The 17,454-nt window shown below is 41.5% G+C and overlaps 1 pseudogene; it reads left to right on the top strand.

Moving 5' to 3' along the window:
• Positions 1-8,227, top strand: LOC112260447 (annotated as a pseudogene).
• Positions 8,228-17,454: the final 9,227 nt, after the last annotated feature.

Raw genomic sequence — 17,454 nt, 5'->3', positions numbered from 1 at the left:
ATGGCTTCACTAGTACAACAGGGCGATGATAGCGACGACGGCATGGATGACTTTATGAAGAAATTCAAAAAAGAGAAATATAGCAATGCCTTTTCTGAAAATAACTGGGAAGAGGTAAGACGTAACGTTAACTGCATCTCTACACAAACGACTGATAGCACTGACAGCTATTGCTATATATGGCTAACCGTTATGCTGTTATACCGTATATGCTGGCTAACCGTTAGCCAGCAAGCTACAGTTGAAGTCGGAAGTTTACATACACCAGATACATTTAACCTCAGTTTTTCACAATTCCTGACATTTAATCCTAGTAAGAAATCCCTGTCTTAGGTCGGTTAGAATCACCACTTTATTTTAAGAATGTGAAATGTCAGAATAATAGTAGAGAATGAATTATTTCAGCTTTTATTTCTTTCATCACATTCCCAGTGGGTCAGAAGTTTACATACACTCAATTAGTATTTGGTAGTATTGCCTTTACATTGTTTAACTTGGGTCAAACGTTCCAGGTAGCCTTCCACAAGCTTCCCACAAGTTGGATGAATTTTGTCCCGTTCCTCCTGACAGAGCTGGTGTAACTGAGTCAGGTTTGTAGGCCTCCTTGCTCACACACGCTTTTTCAGTTCTGCCCATAAATTTTCTATAGGATTGAGGTCAGGGCTTTGTTATGGCCACTCCTATACCTTGACTTTGTGGTCCTTAATAAATCCTGTTGAGGATCTTGAGTCCCAATTGGGAACCAGCCCTCCCACCGTCAGCTGGAATGTGGCACATGGAACGCAAAAAATATTCTTACAAATATTTAACCTCCACACATTAACAAGTCCAATAGCTCAAATGAAAGATAAACAACTTGTTTATCTAGCCAGCAAGTCAGATTTCTAAAATGTTTTACGGCGAAAACATAGCACATATTTATGTCAAACCACCACCGAAGACACACCGAAGACCAAGCTAATTTCCATAGCCAAATTCAACAAAATATGCAATCACCAAATGCAGGATTAACCTCTTGAGCTTATGGCTCAATACTGCCCCCCGTTGGAGGAAGTGCGTGCCCATAGTAAACTGAAAATATTTTTTTCCAAAATTGCTAATATATGCATATAATAATAATTATTGAATAGAAAACACTCTAAAGTTTCTAAAACCGTTTAAATTATGTCTGTATGTAAAGCAGAACTCTCAGGGCAGCCTTTCTCCCAAACTCTCTCTTGTCAAGAGAAAAGTTGGTCAACTTTGACGTCATCGCCCCCACCCTTCCCAGGCAGCTACCGATCTGGGAACAGTATGTATTTGTTCAGCGCGATGTCTGCTTTCAATTGGCACGTTCATTGTTTGAATTTTGCGCTCCCTCATCCTTTGGCGGGCGAAAATGCCCGGTTCACTCTCACATACATGCACTCTATTGCGCGCGGCCGATTTGGGGAACGTTCTTTTCCAATAGACACCAGTTGAAGCCGGTTCGTTTGTTCGCGATGATCATTGTTTTACATGATAAAAACATCATTTTGCTCGATTCTGCACTTAGTTTGACCAGTTTAGTCAACATATAATATGTAATTTTGAAGTTTGATTGCGCAAGAGTGCGGGACCAGAAGGAGCAGAAGTTATTTTGGGTGCATTTCAGCTGAAGCTGTTAGCATATGCTAATACAAAGACGCACAACTTGAAACCAAACGATGTATTGGGTAAGTATGACTCCTACGTCTTCTGATCGAAGAACATCAAAGGTAAGGGAATATTTATGTGGTTATTTTGGGTTTCTGTGGACTCCAAACGTAGAGGAGACACTGCTAATATCTGAGCGCCGACTCATAGCATAGACTAGTGAACGAATTCTGTAACGTTAAAAATAAATGTAACACAGCGGTTGTATTAAGAAGAAGTGTATCTTTGTAACTATATGTAGAACATGTATATTTAGTCATGTTTATTGCTTGTTATCTGACGTTATCTGTCCGAGCTATCATAATTTCTCCGGACATTTTGAGTAGCATTTTTGAAATGTCGTCATTGTAAACAGAGATTTATGGATATTAATGGCATATTATTGAAAAAAAAAAAAATGTACTGTGTAACATGTAATATTACTGTCATCTGATGAAGATTTTCAAAAGGTTAGTGAATTATTTATTTTTTAATCCTACTTTTAAATTTTATATTTTCTGGGACAAAATGGCCGCCGCTTGCATTTTGTTTCGGTGGTGGTCTAATATAAATGTGTGCTATGTTTTCGCCGTAAAACATTTTAGAAATCTGACTTGCTGGGTAGATGAACAAGGTGTTTATCTTTCATTTGAGCTATTGGACTTGTGTAGGTGTGGAGGTTAAATATGTCTAAGAATATTTTTCACATTTTGCGTTATGCTAATGAGCTTGAGCCGTAGTCACGATCCCGGATCCGGGATGGGTAGCATCAAGAGGTTAAAATTAAAATAATTTCACTAACCTTTTGAAATCTTCATCAGATGACAGTAACATAACATGTTACACAGTACATTTATGTTTTTTTCAATAATATGCTATATATATCCATAAATCTCTGTTTACAATGACGCCATGTTCAAAAAAATGCTACTCGAATGCCCGGAGAAATGCGATAGCTCCGCCATATGCCGTCAGCTAACATGGAATACACAACATAAACTTAGACTAAATATGCATGTTCTACATATATATAGAAAGATACACTTCTTCTAAATGCAATCGCTGTGTTACATTTATTTTTAACGTTACAGATTTCGTTCACTAGGCTATAATATGAGTCGGCGCTCAGGAATTAGCATTTTGGCTCCTCTACTTCGGAGTCCACAGAAACCCATAATAAACACATAAATATTCCCTTACCTTTGCTGTTCTTCCATCAGAAGACCTGGAAGGGTTTATACTTACCAAAAACAGCTTTAGTTTGGAAGTCTGTGTCTTTCGGTGATCAAACACGACATATTCCGGTTGAAATGCAGCCAAAAAGTCAAGTGGGTGCGCACCAAAACGTCGAAATTACATATTATATGTCGACTAAACTTGTCAAACTATGTTCAGAACACAGCATTAGCATGTTATATAGCTTCACAGCAATTCTCAGGACGATCAGAAACACACGAGTCGTTTAATCAATCTTGGAAGAAAGACATCACCGGAGCAGAATGCGCATGAGAGTAACCTGTTTTCTCGCGTGACCGAAAGGTTTCGGCCCGCCAAAACTCTCGTGAGCGCGCGATTCTCACAATGAGAAGCCCCATTGAAAGCAGACATCGCGCTGAAGAGATAGAAACTGTTCCCAGGACTGTAGGTGCTTGGGAAGGGGGGGGGCAATGACGTCAAAGTTGGGCCAACTTTTATGATGACAAGAGAGAGTTTGGGAGAATGAGTGCCCTGAGAGTTCTGCTTTACATAGAGACATAATTTAAACGATTTTAGAAGCTTTAGAGTGTTTTCTATTCAATAATAATTTTTATATGCATATATTAGCAATTTTTGACAGATTTTCTTTCTGTTTACTATGGGCACGCAATCACCCCAAAGGGGGAGGTAATCAGATGAATTTTGTCCCGTTCCTCCTGACAGAGCTGGTGTAACTGAGTCAGGTTTGTAGGCCTCCTTGCTCACACACGCTTTTTCAGTTCTGCCCATAAATTTTCTATAGGATTGAGGTCAGGGCTTTGTTATGGCCACTCCTATACCTTGACTTTGTGGTCCTTAAGCCATTTTGCCACAACTTTGCTTGTAAGTATGCATGGGGTCGTCATTGACCATTTGGAAGACCCATTTGTGACCAAGCTTTAACTTCCTGACTGACGTCTTGAAGCATCTCCACAACATGATGCTGCCAGCCCCGTGCTTCACGGTTGGGATGGTGTTCTTCAGCTTGGAAGCATCCCCCATTTTCCTCCAAACATAACGATGGTCATTATGGCCAAACATTTCTATTTTTGTTTCATCAGACCAGAGGACAAAAAAAACGATCTTTGTCCCCATGTGCAGTTTCAAATAGTTGTCTGGCTTTTTTATGGTGGTTTTGGAGTAGTGGCTTCTTCCTTGCTGAGCGGCCTTTCAGGTTATGTCAATATAAGACTCGTTTTACTGTGGATATAGATACTTTTGTACCTGTTTCCTCCAGCATCTTCACAAGGTCCTTTGCTGTTCTGGGATTGATTTGCACTTTTTGCACAAAGTACGTTCATCTCTAGGAGACAGAATGTATCTCATTCCTGAGCGGTATGACGGCTGTGTGGTCCCGTGGTGTTTATACTTGCGTATTATTGTTTGTACAGATGAACATGGTACCTTCAGACGTTTGGAAATTGCTCCCAAGTATGAACCAGACTTGTGGAGGTCTACAATTTTTTTTCTGATGTCTTTCCTGATTTCTTTTGATTTTCCCATGATGTCAAGCAAAGAGGCACTGAGTTTGAAGGTAGGTCTTGAAATACATCCACAGGTACACCTCCAATTTACTCAAATGATGTCAATTAGCCTATGAGAAGTTTCTAAAGCCATGACATAATTTTCTGGAATTTTCCAAGCTGTTAAAAGGCACAGTCAACTTAGTGTATGTAAACTTCTGACCCACTGGAATTGTGATACAGTGAAATAATCTGTAAACAATTGTTGGAAAAATGTATTGTGTCATGCACAGAGTAGATGTCCTAACTGACTTGCCAAAACTATAGTTTGTTAACAAGAAATTTGTGGAGTGGTTGAAAAACTAGTTTTAATGACTCCAACCTAAGTGTATGTAAACTTCCGACTTCACCAGTATCTGTGGATGGGAGCTAACCACAAGAAATGTTAGCTAGCTAGAATACTACCAAAGATGTTTTAAATAGCCAAACCCTTTTTTTATATTTAAGTTAAAACACAGTTTTCTCTACAATTTGTGATACTGTTAAGTCTCATGTATTGGCTATATAACTAGCTAGTTGGTTATTAGTTAGGAAAAGGCCAGCAATGCCCATATCTGTGTGTAACGTTAACGTTTACTCAACTGAGTGCACACTGCTATGCCCAGAACTGTCCCCTTGGGTTTCAGGGGCCACAGGCTCCAATCTATTTCTAATTCAATTACATCATTTATTCCACTGCACTGCAGGAGTTTGATAAGGTGCCCATGTTCATGAAGACAGCCCCTGAGGAGATTGACCCCATGAAACACCCGGAGCTGGCTGCTATTCAGTCCATTATACACGACGATGACAGACCACTAGAAGGTATGACAGCCATTACTGTACTTTCTACCCAGTGCTGATGTAGGACCAGCAGTCCAGACCTTAGAATCAAGGGGAATGTTTTTCCTCAGAGCAAGCCGAGAGCTTGAAAGATGAGGGGAACGACTACTTCAAGGAGAACTACAAGAAGGCTATCGTGTCCTATACGGCTGGGCTGAAGAAGAACTGCAGTGACTATAATGTTAATGCCATCCTGCACACTAACCGGGCGGCGGCACACTTCCACCTGGGTACTGTTCTTAGAATCTTTCCATCGTTAGATCTCATGATATTTGTCCAGTACAGTGGTTCCCAACCTTTTTCAGTTACTGTACCACCAACTGAGTTTTGCTCTGCCCAGAGTACATTTTAGTGCATTTTACCAGTAGGCATATGGTCTCGTGACTCTTCTCAAGTACCCCTTGTGGATAGGACAAGTACCTCCAGGGGTCTTAGTACCCCTTGTTGGGAACCACTGGTCTTATAGTCTGTCTGAGTCTTTCAAAGCTTGTTCTGGGATGTTTGTTGCAATCCTTCACTCGCATACTCTTGCCTTGCGGGTAACATGCGTTCTGCACTGAATGATGCTGTCGCTGCAAAGAAGTTTAAAAACCAGACCACCTCAAAGCATTAATCAGAGGTTTGTCTATAGGATAAACATCACATTTGACTTTTCTACTGGAAGACAGTTTGGTGGATCTTTGTAATGGAGTCCATATTTTACATAAACCTATGCTGAAATTGTTGTATTTGTGGTTTAAGAGAGCGGCAGGGAGAGATGCAAGGAAGGCAAAGGTCAAAGAGAAGAAGGAGCACAGTGAGAGAGAGGCCCTACTGGCTGCCATCAAGGTGAGTAGGATGGTAGAAAGTAAAAATCACAAGACTTGCATCGTATCTCATCATTCCTGTATAAGTTGATGTTGATCATCATCGAGGTTAAAACCTCTTGCGTCGACCTGAGACGCAGACGTCCCATCTAGGCATCTGGAAAAGCAAATGCGCTACGCCAAATGCTAATAGCACTCGTTAAAACTCAAACGTTCATCAAAACACACATGTAGGGCACTGAATTAAAGCTACACTCGTTGTGAATCTAGCCAACAAGTCAGATTATTAAAATGCTTTTCGGCGAAAGCATGAGAAGCATGAGAAGCTATTATCTGATAGCATGCAACACCCCGAAATACCTGAAGGCGACGTAAACAAAATAATTAGCGTAGCCGGCGCTACACAAATAGCAGAAATAAAATATAAAACTTTCATTACCTTGGACGAGCTTCTTTGTTGGCACTCCTATATGTCCCATAAACATCACTTTTGGGTCTTTTTTTGGATTAAATCGGTCCATATATACCCAAAATATCCATCTATGGAAACTGTGTGATTCAGAAAAAAAGACCGTTTCAAAACGCTACGTCATTTTTTTAAATTAAAAAAGTCGACGATAAACTTTCACAAAACACTTCGAAATACTTTTGTAATCCAACTTTAGGTATTAGTAAACGTTAATAATCTATCAAATTGATCACGAGGCGATGTGTATTCAATAGCTCCACGTCTTCAAATCATCTTCCAAAATCTCTCTTCCAAACATCCTGTCGGAGACCGGATGGAAAGTGGTCTCTCTTCCTCGTTTGACCAAGGAACAACTCCCAGGCAATTGACAAGACTGGCGACATCGTGTGGAAGCTGTAGGACTTGCAATCTCGGCCCTATTTAATTTCGTGTCCCTTGAACAATACATGCAAGTGGCGCATGGATATTTTTTTCAGTTTTCAGTGATCAGTTTTTCTTGCGCTTTTCGACGAAACAGACGCTCTGTTATAGTCACAGCGGTGATTTAACCAGTTTTAGAAACGTGAGAGTGTTTTCTATCCACACATACTAATCATATCATCATGATGCATATACTATATTCCTGGCATGAGTAGCAGGACGCCGAAATGTTGCGCGATTTTTAACAGAATGTTCGAAAAAGTAGGGGGTAGGATCAACATTAACTTGCCTTGTATTTGCTTTACAGGAGCGTGGTATCCAGTTACTAATGACTCATCAGCGTCCCAAGCGCAGGTCTGACAGTGAGGATGATGGAGGCTCCTGTAGAGCCATGGCAGGGCTGGACCTGGATGGTCTGTGTTCTACCGAGGCCACAGGTGTGAAGGTGTTCCTGGACGAACAGGGAATCATGCACTGGCCAGTTCTCTTCCTGTACCCCGAATACCAACAAACAGACTTCATCTCAGCCTTCAGCGAATCCTCCAGGTATGATCCCCCCTTCGCTCTCTCTAAACAGAAGGTTGGGTTGGTAAGGTCTACATAAAAGCAGACATTACATGTAGGTGTGTTGGTTCTATAAATCATCCAATACTCTACAATCCCAACCCCAACTCAACCCAAATATGACTACAAGTAGTGTCTAAATGAGACCAGCATTACATTGCTAAGTAACAAATTACTCAATAATATGTAACGTAGCATAATGATGAACATGACATTTGCTTTTCAGCTTCCTAGATCACCTGACACTCATGTTTGGAGAGGAACTCCCACCCTGGGACATTAACAGGAAGTACTCTCCCCAAAACCTTCAGGTTAGTATATTTTACTTTGATGTGTTGGTTTCATTCAACAGTTTTTGGGTTATACTGTCTCTGAAATTGTTTCCCTTAGTTGGTTCCAACTATTTTGCCATTCTGAAACCTCTATTCCTTAGCTGTTCTTTGAAGACCATGAGAAAGAGTCATTACATCAAGTCAACCCTGAGAAGCCTCTCATTACAATTCTTCAGCATAAAAGGTACAGAATGTATTTTTTCTCAGTTGTTTGAACTCACTTGTATACTGTGACTTGCTGATTGTTTTCTCACGGCTCTTCCCTGCTTATTTGACAGGTGTTTTATAAAGGCAGGAACTCCCAGCTTCGTCATTCTGGTAAAGGGGTCACCGTTCTGCGAGAAGTTCTTATCAGAAAGGAAAACACAGCTTTTAACACATTCTCTACATCAGTCAACCTAGACCTGTCAATCAAATGAGCAATGAACTCTCTCTTTCACCAGTGAATACACAAATTGAGTTAAATTACATAGAACAAGAGACAGTGTTGCAAGCAGCATCCCCATGGGATTGAGAATGTTGCAATGCTCATTTTATTTTACCTTTAACTAGGCAAGTCAGTTAAGAACAAATTCTTATTTTCAATGACGGCCTAGGAACAGTGGGTTAACTGCCTGTTCAGGGGCAGAACGACAGATTTGTACCTTGTCAGTTCGGGGATTTGAACTTGCAACCTTCCAGTTACTAGCCCAACACTCTAACCACTAGGCTACCCTGCCGCCCCTCATGAGCTTTGCATACTCTACCTAGAGATCAAATTGTATTTTAGAGTGGGCGTAACCTGTCATACAATCTTGTAATATTGTCACTTTAACTAAAAGGCCTTAATGGAATGTACACAAAGTTTCTGGCTGTCGTTTTCTTCTCACTGTCACAACAACATGTAGTTGCACGTGCGCTTGTCAAACTTCAGTAGCAGTACGAACCAATAAACTGTCTGTCCTTGAAAATACTGTTATTGTTTTTTCCCCTTTACGTGATTACACAGAGAGGGGTAATAATCGAGTTTAATTGTCATGGGAAGATTTATTTATAGGTCTGTAAAAACCCCTGGGACAGATTAAATCAATAAACCATTGAATCGCCCAGCATTATCGTTGAGTCAAAATTAGCTGTGTGATTATCACCATTGTCGGGTATGGTTCATCACTAAAGTATTAAGTGTGTCCTCATTGCTTACTGAATGAATCAGATGTAATCAGCAGTTTGTCTTATAACTCCTTGAATGACTGAGTCATATTCAGTTTGTGGGTTGATTCAAGTAAGACAAAATAGATAGAAACAGGGGTTCCTGAAGAATATGAACATGGCATGTTTAGTGCAAAGTCTTTTGACACAAGCCAAAATCTTCATTGGAACAAGGAAACGGTAAAACGGCTCTCTCTTCTTGCAAGACTGGGAACACTTTAGAAAAGGAACCTGTCAGTTCCAATCAACGTTTGATCTTTGGTTCTCCATCGACATAGCTCCCACTTCCCAGGGACAGAGGCTAGACTTAGCCAGAGGTCTCTTCCTAGCCGTCCGGTTAGACTGCACTGTCACCTCCGGTGTAGGCCCTGCACAGGCTCTTCAGCTCAGGCCTGCACTTCATTCTCTGGGTACCTCTCCTGGGCCCTCTGTACCCACACCTCCAACTGACTGATGGCTGGTCCAGGGTTGGGGCCGCTCTGGGTGAACAGTCCCAGCAGGGACTTCAGAAGGCACCGTCAAGCCGCGGTGTCCCTGCTCCCAGGCCGCTCCAGCTCTAGTGCCCTCTTTAAGCAGTCAGCTGCATTCTGCTCATCGTCCAGGGTTGGGGCCGCTCTGGGAGACAGCACCCCCTGGTGCAGGAGACAGCACCCCCTGGTGGAGGTTTGGGAGGCTGTCCCCCAGGTCACACTACAGGGCCTTGACAGAGACACCAGGGCTCTGTTCAACGCCACCTCATCCACCATTCGGCTCTCCTGGAGGACACCCACACCCATGTAGTAATACACCTGGTAAGATACACACAGATTTGTTATACTTGTGTGGTGATGTACCTGTAGTAACACCTGCATTCATTCATGTTTGCCTATCGGAAACACAGTGAAACATTGTTTCACTAGACATTCTGTTTTTCCACCCACACACCGTATTTCTACACACCCGATGTGACAGCTGTCGTAGTGCTTGCAGTGTGTTGTCAAACAGCAGAAAGCCGGCAGAACAATCCCCACTCACCTGTCCCATCTCCAGGTGTGTGTAAACGGGTGAAAACTAAGCACCTTCTCCAAGTCCACCTTGGACTTATGTCTGTCAGGGAGCCCTCCCTGACCCTGTTTATCTCTCTCCAGGTCCCTCATATACAGTGGGGCAAAAAAGTATTTAATCAGCCACCAATTGTGCAAGTTCTCCCACTTAAAAAGATGAGAGGCCTGTAATTTTCATCATAGGTACACTTCAACTATGAAAGACAAAATGAGAAAAAAAATCCAGAAAATCACATTGTAGGATTTTTTATGAATTTATTTGCAAATTATGGTGGAAAATAAGTATTTGGTCACCTACAAACAAGCAAGATTTCTGGCTCTCACAGACCTGTAACTTCTTCTTTAAGAAGCTCCTCTGTCCTCCACTCGTTACCTGTATTAATGGCACCTGTTTGAACTTGTTATCAGTATAAAAGACACCTGTCCACAACCTCAAACAGTCACACTCCAAACTCCACTATGGCCAAGACCAAAGAGCTGTCAAAGGACACCAGAAACAAAATTGTAGACCTGCACCAGGCTGGGAAGACTGAATCTGCAATAGGTAAGCAGCTTGGTTTGAAGAAATCAACTGTGGGAGCAATTATTAGGAAATGGAAGACATACAAGACCACTGATCTCCCTCGATCTGGGGCTCCACGCAAGATCTCACCCCGTGGGGTCAAAATGATCACAAGAATGGTGAGCAAAAATCCCAGAACCACACGGGGGAACCTAGTGAATGGCCTGCAGAGAGCTGGGACCAAAGTAACAAAGCCTACCATCAGTAACACACTACGCCGCCAGGGACTCAAATCCTGCAGTGCCAGACATGTCCCCCTGCTTAAGCCAGTACATGTCCAGGCCCGTCTGAAGTTTGCTTGAGAGCATTTGGATGATCCAGAAGAAGATTGGGAGATTGTCATATGGTCAGATGAAACCAAATTAGATCTTTTTGGTAAAAACTCAACTCGTTGTGTTTGGAGGACGAAGAATGCTGAGTTGCATCCAAAGAACACCATTCCTACTGTGAAGCATGGGGATGGAAACATCATGCTTTGGGGCTGTTTTTCTGCAAAGGGACCAGGACGACTCATCCGTGTAAAGGAAAGAATGAATGGGGCCATGTATCGTGAGATTTTGAGTGAAAACCTTCCATCAGCAAGGGCATTGAAGATGAAACGTGGCTGGGTCTTTCAGCATGACAATGATCCCAAACACACCGCCCGGGCAACGAAGGAGTGGCTTCGTAAGAAGAATTTCAAGGTGCTGGAGTGGCCTAGCCAGTCTCCGGATCTCAACCCCATAGAAAATCTTTGGAGGGAGTTGAAAGTCCGTGTTGCCCAGCAACAGCCCCAAACATCACTGCTCTAGAGGAGATCTGCATGGAGGAATGGGCCAAAATACCAGCAACAGTGTGTGAAAACCTTGTGAAGACTTACAGAATGTTTGACCTCTGTCATTGACCACAAAGGGTATATAACAAAGTATTGAGAAACTTTTGTTATTGACCAAATACTGATTTTCCACCATAATTTGCAAATAAATTCATAAAAAATCCTACAATGTGATTTTGTGGATTTTTGTTTCTTGTCATTTTGTCTGTCATAGTTGGTGTACCTATGATGAAAATTACAGGCATCTCATCTTTTTAAGTGGGAGAACTTGCACAATTGGTGGCTGACTAAATACTTTTTTGCCCCACGGTATGCCATCGTGTATACTCTCAGATCAACATATGTCCTTTTCTGTACATTTTGTGTGTATCCTGTGATTGTCATGCATCTCTCCCTGAGAGTGTCATGTTCTCTTGGCTTAGATGAACTATTTGGTTTAGTGACATTGACATTAGTGAAGTGGCATTGCTTTGGAATAACAATAGTGTCAAGTGTATTAAACTAAGTTGAACATTGTGCTTAGACGTGTTAGGGTTACTGCTGTAGGCCTACTGTACCTTGGTGCGGGTTCAGTAGACCTGCCAGTTGAGTTCAGGGTCAGGCAGCAAGTTGAGAGCCATGTTACAGATCCCCGTGGACGTCTTTTGTTTCCTCAGCAGATAGAGAACCTTGGCCAGCCTGTTCAGGATGAACACATTGTCCGTGGCTAGTTTTATGCCCTGCAGTCAAACAGTCAATAATACGTTCTCTTTTACATTAACTTCAATAATGACCGGGGATGCTCTCTTGTAAAACCTGGCAGGTGCGTAAAAACCTACGAGACGCAACTAGAGGTTATGGAAAGTTTTCAACCCCACACAAGGGTGACTAGAATATAACCCCTCTCAGAAGCTGGCGCCAAGTCTATAGCCCTTTATATTTGTTCAGGAAGCAGGCAGATAAATGAGCTCTTATTTCAGCTAAGCATTATACAAATGTGTCATGAGGCTTTACTGCTGTGGCTTTACTGCTTGTTCTAGTGCTCGGTAACCACTCACGGTTAGGGCTGTGGGGGAAAGGGGGAGGCAGGTAGGAATATACTGAATGATGAATCCATACACTTAGACACATCACTCATCTTGTGGGTTCAGATAAAGAGTGAACGAGAGAGCAATAATCATTTATAAATGTTTTCCTTTCCTATACTGAACAAAAAATATAAATGCAACATGCAACAATTTCAATGATTTTATTGAGTTACAGTTACATATGAGGAAATCAGGCAATTGAATTGAATTCATTATGCCCTAATCTATGGGTTTCACATGGCTGGGAATACAGATATGCATCTGTTGGTCATAGATACCTTTAAAAAAAAAAGAAAAAAAAAAGGTCTGCACAATAGGCCTCAGGATCTCGTCACGATATTTCTGTGCATTCAAATTTCCATTGATAAAATGCAATTGTGTTGTCCGTCGCTTATTCCTGCCCATACCATAACCCCCCCGCCATCATGGGGCACTCTGTTCACATTAGCAAACCACTCGCCCACATGATGCCATACAAGTGGTCTGCTTTTGTGAGGCCAGTTGGACATACTGCCAAATTCTCTAAACTACATTGGAGGTGGCTTATGGTAGAGAAATTAACATTACATTTGCTGGCACCAGCTCTGGTGGACATTCCTGCAGTCAGCATGCCAATTGCACACTCCCTTAACTTGAGACATCTGTGGCATTGTGTTGTGTGACAAAACTACGCATTTTAGAGTGGCCTTTATTGTCCTCAGCACAAGGTGCACCTGTGTAATGATCTTTTTTAGTCAGCTTCTTGATATGCCACATCTGTCAGGTGGATGGATTATCTTGGCAATGGAGAAATGCTCACTAACAGGGATGTAAACAAATTTGTGCACCACATTTGAGAGAAATAAGCTTTTATGTGCATATGGAAAATGTCTGGGATCTTTTATTTCAGCTCATGTAACATGGGACCAACACTTTACATGTTGCGTTTATATTTCTGTTCAGTATACAGTATATGCATACCTTTCTGATATGTTTTCTCTGACTTCAGGGTCTCTGTGAGCAGCTTCAGTCCTTTATTGTAGTGAGACTGTCTGGAATCCTTGTCCTTTTCAATATCTAGTCTACAAGGAAAGATTGATTTGCTTTACATTGTTCTTACACATTAACTTGTGATATTATCGACTTTGAAGCATTCAGGACTCAAGACACAATTTCACTTATAGATTGTTGCCATTTTGAAATACCATCTCTTTTCTTCTGTGATATATGAATATCATATTATAGGGATGGGCATAGATAGGCCTGCCCTACCAGGCATCAGGCCGCAAAAAGCCTGGACTCTGCTTGAGTCGCCTCACCATAAGCTGGGACACCTTCTCTATGCACACCCCTGAATCCAGCATTCTCTGGTGCTCATGAAGGCCTCCTTGGCCTATTCCAGGTGGTTCAAATGGATGTCCAGGAGACCCAGGAGGTTACGGACACAATAATGGAGGTACCTGTAATGTTGTGTATTAATCATCGTACCAACTGAGGTACTTCATCATTCCAGTTCCATGTTTACTCCAGCACTACTTGAGGTAGTGAACAACAACATATGCGTACACCTATGCTTTTAGGGAAGTTCAATGAACAATATCAGACATCCCAACCTCCATTCTTAACCATAAGATTGTATGTTTACAGTACCCAGACTCTGCCTCGAGCTCTGCCCCCAGGGAGTCCACCTTCAACTGGGTATCCCTCCTCCGCAGCTCCCCCAGCCCACTGGGGTCACAGTTCAGGTTGAGGTCCAGGTGGAAGTGGCCTGGGATGTACTCCATGCCCTTGGTGAGGGACTTTATGTCCTCCTGTGTGTTGGCTTCCTCCATGGCTTCCTCCTATTTATTTATTTATTTAATATTTAACCAGGTATTTCATTGAGAATGGACTTCTGTCCCCTTACACTACTTCAAACTGGCAGAGTCAACTGACTGGCTGTCTTCTTCCCCCAGGGACAGACATGAAATACAGATTGGGTTAGGGACTAGGGAGGGCCTGGGAGGGGAAGGAATAAGGAATGGCATGCAGTTCTGTACTGTCTATCTCATACCTCACTCATTGGAATAGGACATATTTCAGATGCTTATGTATATATATATATATATACTATAACTCTGCCAGTTTAAGTGTTCCCTTCATTTTTTTGAGCAGTGTATGTGTATGTGTGGTTGTATGTAAGAGAGAGAATTTTCATGATTTCTTCATGATTTCATTAAGTGCATGAGAGTTATAGTTTGTAGTGTGATTTCCTTTACGGTCCATATTTAAAACTGTTAATCTCCCACCATAATAATAGTCTTGTGTTGCTTGTAGGTTTGATAAATAATTATATACATTTTCAAAGAAGCGTGGATCATCATTATTTGGACCGTGTAAGTTCGTAAGCCATATCTGTTTATAGTCCAATAACATATTTAAAATCATCCATCTACCTTGACGATCTGTTTGGACAATTTGGATCAAAATTACTGTTCATTAATATCATCACCCCTTTTGAATTTCTTTGCCCATGGCAAATTATAACAGGCTATACTTATTTCACCATTTATCATAATGAAATACAAGTTTAAAATCTATTTATCATCATATACACTACCATTCAAAAGTTTGGGGTCACTTAGAAATGTCCTTGTTTTTGAAAGAAAAGCAATTTTGTTTTGTCCATTAAAATAACATCAAATTCATCAGAAATACAGTGTAGACAATGTTGTAAATGACTATTGTAGCTGGCAGATTTTTTTCATGGAATATCTACATAGGCGTACAGAGGTCCATTATCAGCAACCATCACTCCTGTGTTCCAATGGCACGTTGTGTTAGCCTTTTAAAATGATACACTTGGATTGGCTAACTGATCATTAGAAAATCTTTTTGCAATTACGTTAGCACAGCTGAAAACTGTTCTGATTAAAGAAGCAATAAAACTGGCCTTCTTTATGTAAGCGATGTGAAATGGCTAGCTAGTTAGCGGGGTGCACGCTAATAGTGTTTCAATCGGTGACATCACTTGCTCTGAGACCTTGAAGTAGTTGTTCCCCTTGCTCTGCAAGGGCCGTGGCTTTTGTGGGACGATGGGTAACGATGCTTCGTGGGAGGCAGTTGTAGATGTGTGCAGAGGGTCCCTGGTTCGGTGCGAGGAGAGGGACGGAAGCTATACTGTTACATTTAGACTAGTTGAGTATCTGGAGCATCAGCATTTGTGGGTTCGATTACAGGCTCAAAATGGCCAGAAATAAATAACTTTCTTCTGAAACTCGTCAGTATTTGTTTTTTGAAATTTAGGCTATTCCCATGCAAAAAGTGCCAAGAAACTGAAGATCTCGTACAACGCTGTGTATTACTCCCTTCACAGAACAGCGCAAACTGGCTCTTACCAGAATAGAAAGAGTGGGAGGCCCCGGTGCACAACTGATGAAGAGGCCAAGTACATTAGTGTCTAGTTTGAGAAAAAGACACCTCAAACACCTGTCTCAACGTCAACAGTGAAGAGGCGACTCCGGGATGCTGGCCTTCTAGGCAGAGTTCCTCTGTCCAGTGTCTGTGTTCTTTTGCCCATCTTAATCTTTTATTTTTATTGGCCAGTCTGAGATATGGCTTTTTCTTTGTAACTCTGCCTAGAAGGCCAGCATCCTGGAGTCGCCTCTTCACTGTTGACGTTGAGACTGGTTTCTGTTTCTGGCCATTTTGAGCCTGTAATTGAACCCACAAATGCTGATGGTGCAGATACTCAACTAGTCTAAAGAAGGACAGTTTTATTGCATCTTTAATCAGTACAACATTTTTCAGCTGGCTAACATAATTGCAGAAGGGTTTTCTAATGATCAATTAGCCTTTTAAAATGCTAATCTTTTGGATTAGCTAATACAACGTGCCATTGGAACATAGGAGTGATGGTTGCTGATAATGGGCCTCTGTACGCCTATGTAGATATTCCATTAAAAAATCAGCTGTTTCCAGCTACAATAGTCATTTACAACATTAACAATGTCTACACTGTATTTATGATCAATTTGATGTTATTTTAATGGACAAAAAATGTGCTTTTTTTTAAAAAAACAAGGACATTTCTAAATGACCCCAAACTCTTGAACGGCAGTGTATGTTTGTAAACTCACCTTTTTAAAAGTACCATAGTGATTGAGTGTCCATATACCATGATATTTGCATTGCTACTAAGTTAAACTCCAATTGGTCCAAACTATTCCACCTCACCCCGAGTTGGGTTGTCATCCCAGCACCGGCAGACTACACGGGACCCATCCTTTGAAAAGAGCACACAGCTAGTGCCACCCACAGAATAGAAGCAGATCAGCTGCCAAAAGCATTTCCATCGCCCTCATTTAACAATTAATATTTGTAATAACGTAGGTAGTTTATGCAAAGGATTGATACCACTTACCAGTATTGCCGTTCCAAAAATTACATTTTGGCAAGCAATTATTATTTTAGCGAAAAATTGTTGTGATTCATCCTATACTGTTCTAAACATATTTACTCCCTAGCAACAGTTGTGGGATGCACACACACACACACACACACACACACACACACACACACACACACACACACACACACACACACACACACACACACACACATACATACACAAACACTCATACACACTCAACCCCTTTCCTCCACAAACAACCATACACTTCAGATGCTCAACAGTTGTTCCATCCCAGAGCCCAACTCAAGAAAGGCCTAGATTTACGACTGCATATACAGTTGCAGCTGTATGAGAAGGCATGAGAGTCTTGGCAAAGAGCCCTTCGACTTGGCACGTACACTGAGATCAAGAACAATGTGCAGATCCTCCAACTGTCAATAAACATGATAATCTCTCTCTCTCAACACTGATGATATTTTTTTGTTGTATTACGATCTGTCCAGTATAGATTAGGAGTTTTTTTCCTTCTTCTTATGATACCACCAGTTGTTTTCTCAACCATTTATGTGAGAGTCCTCTTCTC

This window comes from Oncorhynchus tshawytscha, linkage group LG01 (assembly GCF_018296145.1).
Source record: "Oncorhynchus tshawytscha isolate Ot180627B linkage group LG01, Otsh_v2.0, whole genome shotgun sequence".
Classification (NCBI taxonomy): domain Eukaryota; kingdom Metazoa; phylum Chordata; class Actinopteri; order Salmoniformes; family Salmonidae; genus Oncorhynchus; species Oncorhynchus tshawytscha.
The sequence above is the reverse complement of the archived record's forward strand: the minus strand, read 5'-3'. Positions and strand labels throughout refer to the sequence as shown.